This window comes from Callorhinus ursinus, unplaced genomic scaffold (genome assembly GCF_003265705.2).
Source record: "Callorhinus ursinus isolate GAN/ISIS: 27379988/994484 unplaced genomic scaffold, GSC_fseal_2.0 scaffold1, whole genome shotgun sequence".
Classification (NCBI taxonomy): domain Eukaryota; kingdom Metazoa; phylum Chordata; class Mammalia; order Carnivora; family Otariidae; genus Callorhinus; species Callorhinus ursinus.
The window spans coordinates 143,623,705-143,639,818 of record NW_027397063.1 but is presented as its reverse complement, the minus strand read 5'-3'; the positions used below and the strand labels follow the sequence as shown (position 1 = coordinate 143,639,818).

Genomic DNA, 16,114 nt, shown 5'->3' with positions numbered 1-16,114 from the left:
CTATGGGCATTTAGACTTCATTTCTGGGTCAGACCATCCTCTAACTTACTTTCAGCTTATGGAGTTGCTGCCTCAGTAGCTGAGGTCAAGATTCTCTGTTTAGAATGAGACTCAGTAGTTTATAGTAGTAATAGCAGCAATAGTGGTAGTAATAGTAGTAGTAATAATAATATATATGTCACATTTGGCACTTACTATGTACCAGCCTCAGCTCTAAGCACTTGACATATAGTATATAATTTAACCCACCGAGTTGTCCTCTGCAATAGCAATTCCCATGTTGCCAGTGAGCGAGATCAGGCTCGGTGAGTCTACAGGGCAAACAGCTTATGAGTATCAGAGCCTGAATTCAATGCCAGCTCTACTGAAATTATCTTAATCCCCCTACTGTATCACCACTCAGAACCTTTAGGAGGAGAAGCCCTTACATCTGAGACTAGAATATATTAATCATTTTTTTTTTCAGGTAATGGGATGGTGAGGGTGGGGCTTGTTGAAGTTACCCACAGCCGTGGCATTTTCTACACTGAATAGCAGAGCATGAAAGCTTGTAATATGGTGAGGAAAAGACATATTGGCTGCTAAATGGAATTCAATGAACATATATTGATTTCCACTAAACGCAAGATATGTATAAGCACTAAAAGGAGGGTGATGCATTAGACCCGATCCTCAAGTTCAAGTGTAGTTAGAAAAAAAAACTTCCTACAAATAACAAGATCACATTGTTAAAATGCACTATAAAAAAGACACATAAAAGCGAACACAATAGTCAAGGAACCACAGACCATTTGCAATAGTTGGAACATTGTATTTTGAACTGTAATATTCTAGGAAGTTACAGATTGACAATTATATGAAACCATGTCAAGGGGTATAGCAAGATCTGGAGAGAAGAAAAAAATCATGGATGTGTCTTCAATAGCCTGAGAAATACGTGTGAAAGCAATGATTCTCTTCTTGACTCATGAGGAGGAATTGTTGTGGATTCCTAGATTTACCAAATTGTGAAGGACCAACTCCTTCAACTCCTTCAACTGACAAAAATGAAAACCCTCTAGAGGATCATATAATTTATTTAATATCAAATAGCTGCTTGGTAGTGCTGTCAGAACTAGACCCCAAGTGTTCAAGCTACTGTTTCTGGGTTCCTTAGGGAGAGTTGCTTTCTTGAGTCTCTGCCACACAGGGTTATCACACAGGCTGGTGGCCTTCCAAATGGGGGAGGCATTGCGAGATGGACCTTCTTCATTATCTCTTGGGCAACTCTCAGAGGACAGGATAATCAGAGGCCAATGTCTGAGGAAGAGCTCCCAAACTGTTCTATATTCTATTGGCTAAAAAAAAAAAAAAAAAATCCCAAATATCCCCGACCAATGGGAAAGGAAAAATCAGTTGAGGTACTTAAGCCTGCTATGTCTTTTCCTCTCAAACAATAATCGCCAATTACTGAATTGTGCTGGCAGGTTGAAATGCCTGGAGGGTACAGCAGTTAAGAGCATGGTTGAAGCCAGGCCCATCTTGTGCCATCACTTACCTAAACCAAACCAGTGTTCTCACTCTCCAAAACAAGGATAATAAATAATAATAGGATGTTATTCAAAGCTTATGGAATGAATTGTGAATTGATATGAATAAAGTACTGAGCACATTATCTGACACAGGAAAACTTCTCAATAAATGACATCTACTACTATAATTATTTCTTGCAATGATATTAGTATTAATTCAATAAATATCAGTTGGGTGGCAGGTCCATGCTTGGGAACAATGGCCTCAAGAGAGGTAATAGAAGCAAGAACCAAAGGCAGTAGTAGAATGGAGTTTGGCTAGAAGAGAAAGCACATGGGCCCTTTGAGAATGTTCAGGTCAGCTGTCCAACTTTGCTGGGAGCTTCTGTCCTGACTTGGGTTTTCTCCAAAATCAGACCCTGAGACAATTATTCAAGGGTAGGTATTTAAAGCTGGATGTGATCCCAGGAGACACAGTTAACAGAGTGGGGAAATGAGGCAGAGAAGAGAAGGAAACCGATAGTGGATGTGTTATTAATCAGGGGCTACTATGGGACACTGGATCTCAGCACTGCTGGGGGACTCTGAGAGACAGTGCAGAACAGGCCTCAGCATGTTTCCACCCAGAGTCAAGGGATCCAGAGTATTTTCCCATATAGTCCCTATCCATTGTTGGCAGAGGGGGTTACTTTTGCCAGCATTAACACCCCAGACATTGAGTGTGCTCTGCTAGCCAGGAAATAGCTCTCAGGTATGAATAATAAACAGCTTTAGAAGGATGAAGTGAATACAGAAGGGATGGGTGAGGGGCTAGGAGCAACGACAGTGTCCAAAACAGTCAAAATAAAGGCAATATTTATGTTTACTGCCCCAAATACTAGCATTCCAATATCGGTTTTGTTGATGACTTTTGGAATTCCAGGCATTGATTACAGTTCTAATTATAAATAATGAAATACGATTTGGGTCAGCAGTGGGAGACATAGAAAGATCAGGACATCAGGTGGATCTCATGTAAGCCAGGCTGGGGAAAATGTCCCAGGTGAAGTACTTCATTTCAGTGGGCCTGGGGCATAGGGAATGAGAAGAAGGTTCACTCGGGTGTGAAAAACCGTACTGTGAGCCAGGTGGATAGGTGTGTAACTTCTTGAGATCTTGAAAATGCCATGTCTACCATATGGTAGCAAGTAGAACTTTCACTGGGCAGTCCTGAATTTTCCACTTGAATGTCGATCCTGCTCAAAAGAATATGTTCCATTTTGTCATACCCTCCTGTGTTTGAGGAGCTGTAACTTAACCTCACCTACTACAACTTCTGTGCAAAACAGATTGAAATAGCCCCAATCCAAGTTAGTAGGAGAATCAGACCAAAGTCCATGTTCTTTCCAGCCATCTTGTTTTCCCACCTTTTGTGGAGGGCAGCCTATGCCATGTAATGAACTAGGGATCATTGCACAAATGCCCTCAGCTAATTTTAGAAAGCCAAATTCAGCAGTGAGCCAAGAACATTATCCTGATTCTATGCTCTTCCTCTGGACCGTGGTTTTCCCTGACCACACAGTACAGTCTGTCCACCACCACTACATTATGGCTGGGACCTAAAATCCTCAAATTTTGAAACTGTCATTTACTTCTTTTCTGCTTTTAACAAACATACCCAATTTTACATGCCAATCAAAATTAAAAAGTAATAGAATTTTTTTTCACAATGAGAAATAAAAGGAAGTGTTTGCTGAAGGCATTGAGATTGAACAGTGTTCGGTTATCATTTATTTTATTGAGACTTTTGGTGTATAAATGTCTGCTCTGAATATAGCTGTTTATCCAAAGTAGGAGGCTGGCTTTAGGCTTATTTCAAAATATTGTGTTAGAGGGAAATGTTTTTACGGAGACCATCAGGAAATAGCTACATAATTTTAAGCTGCACACATTTTAAAATGCAAACTCTTCCTTATCTGTCCTACTGGCCGATTAACGGTTTGAATTTCTAAATACCAGGCTATTCAAATGTCAAATCTGCTTGGACAAAAACAGGATTCCTCAAATACTAATGGTCACTGATCATCACCATTAACTGGAAAAATGTGTTTAACTGCTGATTCTCAGGTTTTGCTCAAGAGATTCATATTAATAACTCTGGTATGCTGTGTGATATGTGTGTGTGTGCATTTTACAAACTATGTTATTCTTATGAAAGTAATTAGATCAATACTAAAATGACTTTAAATGTCCCCTTGAAAAAATAATTTGGCAGTATGAATTAAGAAATTGGACATTGTAACTTCATTTCTGGATATTTAGGTTATAGAAATGAATTTACAGATGGGAGAAGTTCATGTGTAGTGTAGTCATGATCCTCATTGCCTTCTTGAAATAGTGGTGACCTGAGAAAAGCAAAATGTCTAAATATAAGAGAATGTGAATTTATGTAAATTATGTAACCACCATGAAACTCAGTTTCCCCAAATGTAACAATAAGATAATAATTCTTGCCTAATAAGGTTGTTAAGATTATAGAACAAATGTCTGCAAAGTATTTACTCGGTACATTTTTAATGTTAATATTAATGCTTCCTCTTTCCTTACACCCATCAAGATGTTATATAGACAATAGGATCACGCATCCCAACTATTGAGTAAAATTCAGAGATGTTTGCAATGCAATGTTAACTGAAAAGTAGAGTCAATATTATAAGTACAATATAAAGCCATTGACAAATGTATTATCACCTACTACGTATCAGACACTGTGTAAAGACTTCGGGAAGCAGTGATTAATGAAGCTGACTTGGACTCTTCTGATGGAACTTATACATTTTAGCTCAGGGGCCAGCAAACTTTGCTAGAAAGGATTAGTTAGTAAATATTTTAAGCTCTGTGGGATATATAATCTTTGTCACAACTACTCTGCCACATTAGCATGAAAACAGACTTAGGTGATCCATAAACAAATGGGTGCTGCTGTGTTCCAATAAAACTTTATTTACAAAAGCAGGTAGTGGGCCAGGTTTGGCCTGCAGGCTGTTGTTCACTAGCCTCCAGCCCAATCTATTACAGTTACATAAAAAATAAAAGTAAAAATATTGTGCATACAAAGACTAGAAGAAAATGTCCCAGAGGTTAAATTAGGTGGCATTTAGGTAGCTGAATTATGTGTAATTGTTTTATGTAGGGTACATTTTTGTATTTTACACAATGTCTCAAATGAGTATACACTGCCTCCAATGTGAAGGGGTGAAAAACAACATTTGAAAATGTTTATGCATTATCTGAGCCCTCAGAACAGCAAGAGGACTCTAACCTGAGATTAAAATACTGCTGTAAAATACTACCAACAAGATTATTTGGATAACGTGGGACTTCAAGTGCAAGGCTGCACTTTTAGAATCCTAGTGCACTTTTGAACTTCGAGCTGTGACTACTCTTTGTCAGACAGTTTGAACCATGTAGGATTTTATGTGTGTATTTATCCTGCTGTGTGGGCATGATCCCATTCTTCATGATACACATGAACTCTGGAGGTCACGTAATCAAAACCGATCACGTGCAATAGGTGTTTATAATTTGCTTAGCACCAAGCCAGGAGCTGTGAAACCCAAATTGAGACACCATGATCAAGATTCTCAAGAGTAAGTTTAAAAAGAAAAACTCCGAGTGTTGCACATGGTGGCAGCGGCCACTGTTAAGCAGTTTCAGTTGCCAACGATGTTAACTTCCCAGTGCCACTTCTCTTGGTGATGGGTGTGATGGGTTGCATTATGTCCCCTAAAAGATATGTTGAAGTCCTAACTCCCAGTGTCTCAAAATGTAACCTTGTTTGGAAATAGGGTCTTTGCAAATGTAATCAAGTTAAGATGAGGTCATGGAATGGGTGGGGGAGAGCCCCAATCCAATATGACTGGTTTCTTTCTAAAGAAGAGAGAAATTTGGACAGAGACAAAGGGAAAATGTCATGTGAAAACAGAAGCAGAGTTTGGGTGATGCACCCATTAGCCAAGCAATGTCAAGGATTGTAGCAATAACCAGAAGCTAGGAGAGAGGCAAGGAACACATTCTCCCTCAGAGCACTCAGAAGGAACCAATGCTACCAACTCCTTGACTTTGGACTTTTAGCTTCCAGGCCTGTGAGAGAATAAATGTATGTTGTTTTAAGTCACCCAGTTTGGGCGCCTGGGTGGCTCAGTTGGTTAAGCGACTGCCTTCAGTTCAAGTCACCCAGTTTGTGGTGCTTTATTATGGTATCCCTAGGAAACTAATGCACCGTAAAAAATTAACTTCAGATACACAGTGAGAAAAGAGGTTCATAATTTATTTGGAAGCGTGCCATTTGTGGTCCTTGAGAGTAGTTTTATTAGAGTGTATGTGTTCAGTAGATTGTCTCCAGAAAGTTGCCACAGTTCCTCTCATCCTTATAAGCAAACAACATTCCTCATGGCAAGGGGGAAAGACTACAGTGTTGCCTTTCTTTGCTCAATAGAATACAGAAGAAGTTGGCATTCTGGGACTTCCAAACCCAGGCCTTAAGGGGACAGTTTCTGCTTGCTTCTGTTTTGGAGCCCAGGCTCCATACTGCAAGGAAGTCCAAGCTAAACTACTGAATGATTACAAAACACCTTGCGGGGAGACCCTAAATGAGGACAGTTCATCTTGATGTTCTAATTCTATCTGAACTCTTAGCTGATTGTAGTCTCTCAAGTGATCCCAGTCAGCATTGCAGAGAACAGAAGAACTACTTAACTGAGCTTTGCCCCAATTCCTGACCTACAGAATTGTGATAAATAAGAGTTTTTGCTTTATTTTACCAAGTTTGGGACTTCTTACTTTATGACAATGGAGAATCGATACAATGTATGTCTTGGTGTTTGAGTGTTGGGGGCTGGGGACAGACATAGAAAGGGGGGCAGTGGACTAGATTATGATGCATTAAGACAGAAATGAGTGGAGGAAAAAGGCAAAGACTATTGGGATTAGGAATCTAGCAGTGAGAGTGCAGAATAACAGGAATAGATTGGATTTGCAGGTTTGATGGTTTCCGGACCAGAGTTAAGTTGTGTGCTTATAGAAAGGAGCCAATGGCTGAGGAATACTTGGTCATTACCAAATTTAACTTGAAGCTCTTTAAAGGATTTTCCCTCACAGTTTTGCCAAAAGTGCAGAAGCCCAATGTCCAGAGGTCCATCACTAACTCCTCTGGTTCTGTGCCTCTTAGCATTGAGTTTTCTCAATTCATTTTCTCTTCTTATTCAGGATAAAGTTTTTTGTTTGTTTTTTAGCAAAAAGTGTATCATGTGTTTTAAAGGTGACATACCCATGTTTAATCAATTGTCATATTTATTTGGTGTTCTCATTGCCTAAATGCTTTAAGAAGACTCTGGTCTAGCCCATGTAGTTCAGATAATGCAAATTATAATTGGCAGAGTACCCAGCTATACAGCCCATTTTGTGATCCAAAGAATGTACAGACATGAGCAAGTGCTATGTCATGACCCTGTGCTTTTTTGCACAAGCTTCCTGAACATTCTAGACACTAGATGCTGCTTTTCCTCCTCTCCTTCCCAATCTACACAAACTTGCACGGTCACCATTTGGGCAAATTCACACTCATACTTTAGAAATGAAAGCAGACATTGCTTCCTGAATCCCATCTTGCAAGGCCCTGTGTATCCTCACTGCCCGGCTTACATGCCTCTGTCCTCCATTTTGAGCGTACAAGTCCGATTGCTCCACAAGGGAGCAATCTTTTGTCTTGTTTACTTACATAAGCTCAGTATTTAAGTTGGTTCCCAGCACATACAATTGTTTGATAATATGAAATAAATGAGCGTATGAGCTGGCATCAGAATCTATGACATTGTGATCTTGTATAAGTCACCTAGCTTCCCAGTGCTTCAGTACTTCTTGATCTCTAGCTGAAAGGAAGTGGTTGCTACTTGCTTCTGTCTGCTCTATGCTGTTTTTCTGAAGTTGAACCAGTTAAGCATCATAAAACACTGAGAAGATAAAGGATATGAAACACTGCCAGATGGTAACAAAATCCCAAGGCATTGTGAAGAGACCTGTCAATCAGGGAAAAGCCATGGAATGCAGCTCCAAGCACTGATATTCTGACAGCTGCAGAATCTTTTCTATATGTCATGCTGGTGTCGGGGATCCTGGGGGCTCAGCTATGAGTTCTGCTGATTGATGTTTGTAGACTCAGCTCTGCTAGCACCTGTTTGGATGTATCATTAAAGGTGAACATGTAACACTGCTGCACTTGGCTCTGATATTCAATTTCACATGTGTTCTTTATTTATCTACAACAGTTGCAAACCTTTTATAGTGGTGAATTCTAACATCACAGGAATTCAAGGCTGGGATTGTCTAGGACAGGCTGACATTAGCCCTGGAATGTGGTGGTCAATCTGGCCATGCAGTCCCACTCTGAAACAGATGAGAATTTGGATGAAAAGCAAATATTGTTCTTTAAATGCAAATAAACAGCACATGCGTAAATGGGCTTTCTAAAATTTTTCACACTTTCCAGTATTTCTACCTTCCAATATTTTCTAAAATTTGCCACAACAATGGAGTCTCCAATCCCATTTAAGCCATGCAGCTGATGCTGTAAAGAGCAGAGTTGTTCCCATCAAGCCCCACCCAAATTAAAGACTTAAGAGAAAATAAAAAACAACAACAACAAAAAACCAAGTGTTTTTTTTTTTTTTAGTCTTTAAGTTATAGGGTGGTTTCTTGTACAGCAAATGATTACTTATATACCCCAACCCTCTCCATTCTTAATTCCTGCTCTTAGAAGCAGCTATTTAAAAATTGTTTTGCTATTTCTTCCAGAAATTGCTTCCATATTTCTAGCGAATGTTATCTCAATACCCATTAAAGGAAGTTATACACACTTTCTGAGACCCAGTCTTAATATCTATAAAATAAGATAGCAATAATAGATTTGTCACTGGTAGTTCTAAGACACATACTATAGGGAATGGTACATAGTAACTAACTGCTAAATAAATTATGTTTATAATTAGGAAAAAATTGTATTTTTCATGTAAATGTAGAATAATGAAGACAGTGGAAACCCCTCTCAGAAACACATATGGCCAAGTTCTATTTAGATTTAAAATTGGCTTGACCTTGTAAAAAGAGAATTGTGTCAAGCACAGTTGAATCATATATATACATATATGATTCATTTATATAACTATGTGATATATATATGATTCACATACATATCATATACATATCTATCTATCTATCTATCTATATCATAGAAGATGATGCTTATCTTATAGGGATTATAAAGACATTCTCTCCTCTTTCTCCCTGCTATTATAATATCACAAATTTTGGTTTAATCAATATTTAGTGTTCCCATTACTATAACCATCTAAATATTTTTATATCTGGTTATATTCTGCATTGTGTCTTTCAAAAAGGTAAGCTTTACAGCTCTTTTGTTGTTTTTGCTTCCTTTTCTATGTACCTGCCATTAATTCATGAATATGCTCTCTGCCTTAAACTTCCCTCTGATTCTTGGCTGTCTGTTCAAGTTTGCAAGTGAGTTACTAAAAATCTGCCTGGAACCGACAGTACATGAGGAAGGCCAATAGACAGGTGGTTTTGAATATAGAGTGATAAGGAGTAAAATGGATTTTTTATTAAGATACCCCTAGTGTCTTTCTCTAGGGAATCCTTTAACTTAACTTCCTGTCTGAGGTAAGTAAGCCTGGTGGCCTAGGAGACCAGAGGTCTTCATCATTCACTTATTTTCAGATGGGAACTTGAATCATTTACTAACTATGCTTAATGACCACACAATCCATAATTGCAGCTCCCCAGAAAGTAAACCTAATATGTGCTGGGGTTAAGGAATACCGTTACTGGGCATAAGGATTTGGAGAATGATGTAATGGGTCTAACTGCTCCTTGAACAAACTGCGCATCCTTCTTCCTGCCCCTCCACCCAACACACCCACCTCGGATCCCACCTCTAGTTTCACTCTCTTTCTGGGGTCCTGTGGCATGAATCAATTTGCTTCCTGAAGACTTCCCCATTACACACTTTCAGCCCTATCAGGTATACGGAGTCAGGTATCACTTGTCCATATTCTTTCCAGTTCCTAAAATTAATGGAGGTAAGCTTTTACATGGGCTGTTGTCTCCTCACTGAATCTCATATTGTATGCTTTCCTTCTTTTACTTCCATTGTAGTGGAGTTTAAGTGGAGTAAGGTAAATTATTTGTGTACATTAACATGTTTAACTGAGAATCTTTCTATGTCTTCAATCTGTAATTCTCATTCTCTGAGATTAGAATCAGAAGCCAAAAGCAGACCAAAGAGAAGTTGAATTCTGGGGAGAACTGTTCCCTCCACTTCACAGGCTGGGACTGACTCATTTGAGGGGAACTTTCAAGCTCATTGGCTGTGAAATACTTATGAATGTGGTGAGATTTCAGGGACACCTCCTGTGGACTCAGGTAGGGACTGACTCCTCATGAATTTCACACCAGAATCAAGCTGAACCTGAAAAGCAAGATAATAAAGGTTCTTTTGGAGTGAACATTATTATCCCTTTTAGGATTTGGAGCCAGGGGCCCATCTTTCAGCCTTGGCAATATATGAAAATCGGGAAAACCTCATTTCCCAAGTGGAAAGAAAAAAGGCTTCAGTGGTTTTCCATAAAGCCAAAGTGCAAACATAATCTTCATAAAGATCTTTGTAACTGACAGAGGACAACAGTGAGGCCTCTGACTCACCATTCACAGACTCTTGTCAATCCCTCCTTGCTCGTTGCTTCCTTTCTCCTCAGGACTGTTAACTTTAAATTTCTAAAACATTAACCTGACTGGAAAGGTTAGTTTTATATAGCAAGAGCCTACTTCAGAATTTTTTTCATGCCCCCAGCTCTGCAGGTGGAGTGAAAATGTTGTCCCAACAACATTAGACTTTTTTTTTTTTTCATTTTGAGAAGCAATGAAGGAATATGTTCTCCCTGGCTTGGTCTTCTGATATGAGGGGTTTTCTAGGACTTGCCCTCATTGTCTTTCTTCTCTGTAGTCTAAAACAAGTTTTTGGAAGTAGAGATTATAATGAAGAATAATAGACCTTGACACTTTTAAAATCAATTAGAGTTTAGTTAGTAAGTGATGAAAACACACACACACACATTTTTTTCTTTCAAATTTGTGGACTGTTCTCTTATGAATAGATGATAAAATTAAATTAGATTTTTTTGTTTTACTCTTTTGGTAAATTAGCTACCATTCAATATTCTGAAGAAACCTGAATAGAACAACTTTGCAATCTTAGAAACTGAGAATCAGATCAACAAGCTCTTTATTGCTTATCTTTGCATTTTATTTCTTCTTAACTATAGTAAATTTGTCCATCTTGGATGGTTTTAGAACCCAAACAGTAACAATTTCCTAAGTTACAAACATTGAGGGTTCTTCATTCACTTCTCACACATTTTTCATGTGAGATCCTACAGACAAAAGCAGTGGGATTTACATTCTATTCACATTCTTGTAGTATTACTATACCTTCCTACTCCATTTTGTTTTGCTAAAAAGAATAACAAGTCCCAGCATGGTGTATTCTAGCAGAAAAATCAGCCTGGGCATCTTATTAGAAACAAATTCTTCAAGAGTAAATGGCTTCCGTTTGATCATCTCCCTCCTCCTTCCCCCTTCTTCTCCTTCTTCCTCCTCCTTCATCTAACACTGGTGTTTGATTGTAACTGAAATAAGATTGACCAAAGAAGATATTTAAGTCTACGTAAGAGCTTGAAAAAAACAGGAAGAATAGTTTCAAATGTTGTAGTCTTGGCAATAAAAATCAAACATAGCTTTAAGACTTGACTCTTCTCTCATATAGATCCTCTTCTCTGTTTTAGAAATCCCAAATTGATTTGTCAAGACAGATCAAAGAGGAAAGAACTTTTCCATTGGGATCATTGCTTCTGAGGGTGAGCAAAAGACAGACAATGAGTTACAGGCTAGAAAAAACAAACAAAAACAAAAACATGGTATTCTAGATTCAATACTTTTTATAAGGCCAACTAATGATGACCTTCACCATCCTCTTGATAAAGAGAAGCTACCAATTTTGCCCTAATTTGTCTGAGATTTATTATAGTAATATCTTGTTCTCTATTTTGACAGTCAAGAATTCTTATTATTTGCAATTCTTCCCTCCATAGCATATAATGGAAGGCAGTGGGTGCTATGATCTCAACACCTCTTAAGTCACCACGGGTACCTCTTTTTGAGCTTCATTCTCTCTTTGGAAAATCAGGGTAACAGTATTCTAGCTGGGCATTAGTTTAGCAGAATTTGGAAAGCAAAGAATTCTATGTCAACCTCACTCTAATCAGCTTGTCACATATGTATGTATATTCATTTACATCTGTGTGCTTGCATGTGTGTGTACTGTTGTGTATGGAGAAAGAGAGGAACAGATTCAAGGATAGAAAAGGAAAATAAATAATATATGAAGGAAAGGATTAGGATGAATATATACATATGCACATAAACACACACACACACATATATAGTTTAACTGTGTGATAAAACCAGTTATGATTACATCAACATGACAGGAAAATATCTTTGAAAGAAATATTTTCCTTTGCCTTTATAGGGGCACAGGGTAAAACACTGGAAATGTAATCCAACCACATTCCCATTTTCTTTGTTCAAATGTGAGCATTGCATAGGAGCTAGAATTAGGCTCATCTGAATACATTACAAAACATTTGCCAGTTTGATCTTTGTTCAGTACAGATGTGTTTCATAAATTGTCACCTTTTACTCTTTTCCAGATGCTGTCAAATTCCTATCTCTTTCTCTCTCTTTTTTTTAATTCAGCTATTTAATGAAAGGGGGAAAACACTGTGGTGGGGATGTAATTTTGGAAATAAAAACAGCCCTTCGTGGTAGTTGTGGTGTATGGTTGTGGTTGTGAGGGGTGTGTGTGTGGCTACTTGAGTGAGAGAGATGTAGGGGGCATAAGATACGAGACTGATGATACGAAGGAGTACTTTACATTATGATAGTACATAGTTGTTTTGTTTTGTTTTTGTTTTTGTTTTTGTTTTTGAGGAATATCTGTCTAGTGTAAGGCCCAAGAAAGATCTATTTGAAAATGTTCCATGATTACCATGTAACAAAAGGATTAAGTTCTTGGCTGCCCCCTAATGGTCACTGACCTAAGCCGGTCAGCCTTAGGGTACTTTCTCCAAAGACTTGAAAGACACTTGTCATATCTCAGATAATACAAATCTGTAAACAATGTAAGGATAATATTAGTAAACATTTGGTTAATTTATATGAGATTTCACTTTATGGATCATAACTAGAGCTCACCATTTATTCCATAAACAAAAGGATAGTCTATTAGGGTATTTATGCTTTATTTTCATTGTTATAGTAGGATAAGCATAATAGGAAGAAATCAACCCCCCCTCAAATTCTTCCAAATTTTGTAGAAGAGATTTTCACTCCTTAAAACAATATTGTGGAAATCAAAGAAGTCATTTTCAGACCCCCAAATAAAACAAAAATTTGAAGGCTTTTGTTTGGTGGGGGAAAGAAATGAAATCTTCAGGTGGGGAGCAAAAGAGGGCCAACCATAGCAGGCAAATATTCTTGACGACTTCTCTTAGATTGGGAGAGGAATAAATTTAATGCTTTTTCTGTGAATAGAAACATCCAACCAGAGGGTGAGAAAACCCAAAGGTTGGAGAACAGAAGTCGAATGAAAGAAATGGCTATGGCCCTGGAATCTGGAGCAAAAATTTCCAATGGCTGACATTGAATCAAAAAACCTGAACTTCCTTCCTGAATGAATCTATAAAGACTAGGATTTTGAGCTTATCAGTGGTATCAAGCATGGAATGAAATTAGAAGGTCCTTTGTCAGGCATTCTGGAATACAAAGAGTCCATGAAGTTCGAATATTTCTAAGAGCTGCCACAACTCATGACTGCGATTGAACTTGCCACCAGCTGAGTCAAATAGGGATCTTAGACCTGCTTACTTGATTTAATAAGATGAAGGAATGTCACATTTTTCACACCTGAGTTTTGGGGATAAAATTTATAGCAGTTACAGCATTTATTTTGCTTTCAGGCAAATCTATAAGAGTAAAACTATCAATTAGATGCTGTCTTTCAGTAGAGGACCTTACAGTATATGGGGAAATGAATCATCAATTGCAATGTTGGGTTATTTGGTCACTAATAAAACAGTGGTCAATCCAAAGAGCAATGGAATGAGCAGGAGACAAATGGGGAAGGGAAGACTTCTCAGGCAAAGTAACATGAGGCATTGAATGATGAGTAAGACCTTTATCAATGGAAAATAGGCAGAATGCTATTCTACATATGACACAAACATTATAAATGCACATCATGGATCCTGTGTAGATTTTTGGAATTTTAAAGGTTAATAGCTAGAAAGAAAGATAAAACTAGTGGGGTGAGCAGGAACCATATCCTGAAAGGCCTTGCCAGCCAAGAGGGGTCTGCTATTTTTGATGACCACAGGATTCATGTACAGTTTTTCTCCTTCTTTTAATTGAATATAATTGGCATATAATATTATATTAGTTTCAGGTATACAATGTAGTGATTCAATATTCTTATAAATTAGAAAATGATAATAATAGGTCTTGTTATCAATGGTCACCATACAAAGTTATTGTATATAATCATGTGACATGCAATATTATTGACTATGTGTTTTCAGGCAGCAAAGCAACATGGTCAGCTCTGCACGTGGAAAAATGTGGTGTGAAAATGTGGGGAGAGGAAGAGAGGTAAGATTAGAGAAAATTTCAGAAGTCCAGATGAGGATTGGCAAGGACCTAAACTAAATGGAGAGGGAGAAATGGATGTGGGAAATCTGGGAGGTAAACTCAGTATGGCAGAGAAATGGTACAACTCAGTCATGTTCACAGCTCTATTGCTGGAACATGGCATCTTGCCTGGCACAAAGTATAAATTTGATAAATACTGCTTAAAAGGAGGAGGAGAGGGCTCAAATCTCCCACCTTGATGACTGAAATATGAAACACAGCAGTGGGTTTGAGGCCAAGATAGTGGGTGTGGTTACTAACCTGTTGAATTTGACAAGTCTATAGGTCATCCCAGTGGAAAGACTCAGTATGCAGGAAGATGTATGAGTCAGGAACAGATTGAGGTTGGGACAGGAGAATATCACATAGGAAGTTTTTCTCCTGGAAGACCACATACTCAGAACCAACACTAGTTTATATAGTTTTTAATAAGGTAATTTTTAATGATGGACTTTTTCTAAAAATATCCCAAAGAAGTTTGTAGGAGAAATAAAGTTTCTTTTTTTTAAAGTATATGGTGTTCTGGGAGGGGCGGAGCAAGATGGCGGAGGAGTAGGAGACCTGGATTTCGTCTGGTCTCAGGAATTCAGCTGAATAGGAATCAAACCATTCTGAACACCTACAAACTCAACAGGAAATCAAAGAAAAGAATAGCAACAACTCTCTGAACAGAAAAGCGACCACTTTCTGGAAGGTAGGACGTGCGGAGAAGTGAATCTGAGGTGATATTCAGGATAGACGGTGGGGGAGGGGGCCTCCACTAGCCGCTAGCAGCAAGTGATAGAGCATCAGAGCCCAAAAATGGAACTTTTAGAAGTTGGCTCTGCTGAGGGATGTCGCTCCAGTGGCTACGCTGGGGGGGGGGGGGGGGGGGAGCCCTCGTGGGACAGTGTGGTCTCAGGACCCTCCGGGTCACAAAAAGACCAGGGGTGCCTGAGTGCGGCAGAGCTCCCAGGTATTGGAGCAGGGAAGCCGGCTGCAGAGATGGAGCCAAGGCGTGGGCTCTCAGCTCGGGGTTGCCATAAACCGTGATCCACGGCACAGTCAGGCCACTGCTCCTCCAGCAGGGACCCAACCAGCAGCAGATCCATGGAGACCCCTTCCTCTCCTGGGAGGATCAGCGTGGGGGTGCACAGCAGGGATCTGCTGGGTTTGGAGACTCAACACCGGGTTGGGTGCCAGAGATAGAAACGCTCGGTCACAGGCCGGGTGAGCATGGAGTGTGGCCGGAGACTGGGGAGACGGGAGTGACTGGCTGCTTTTCTCTGGGGGCGCACTGAGGAGCGGGGCCCCGAGTTCTCAGCTCCTCTGAGGCAGAGATTAGGAGGCCGCCATTTTCACTCTCCTCCTCCAAAGCTGTACCGAAAGCTAGCAGGGAACAAAAGCTACGAGAGCAAACCTGAGCAGATTACTTAGCCTGGACCCAGGAAAAGCAGGGCAATTCCACCTCCGGCAAAGACATTTGGAAACCATGGGAGCAGGCCCCTGCCCCAGAAGATCAGCAAGAACAGCCAGCCAAGACCAAGTTTACCAATCAATGAGAACGGCAGAACTCCAGCAGTAGGGGAATACTCCACATAGAATTTATGGCTTTTTTCCCATGATTCTTTAGTCTTTTAAAGTTAATTTTTTTCCTGTCTTTTATTTTTTTTAATTTTTCTTTTTCCCTTTTTCAGCCAACATCTTATCAATCCTTTTTAAAAAAACATTTTTATTTTTCATTTTTAGAGTCATATTCTATCCCTTCA

General features: G+C 39.1%; 1 long non-coding RNA gene across 1 annotated transcript in view; it reads left to right on the top strand.

Annotated features, from left to right (window-relative positions):
- Nucleotides 1–13,719: 13,719 nt before the first annotated feature.
- Nucleotides 13,720–16,114, top strand: part of LOC141371533 (uncharacterized) — a 14,092-nt gene continuing 11,697 nt past the window's right edge. The window contains exons 1-2 of the long non-coding RNA XR_012376569.1: nt 13,720–13,848; nt 14,258–14,327. This is a non-coding gene — a long non-coding RNA (uncharacterized lncRNA). The remainder of the gene's footprint in view (nt 13,849–14,257; nt 14,328–16,114) is intronic.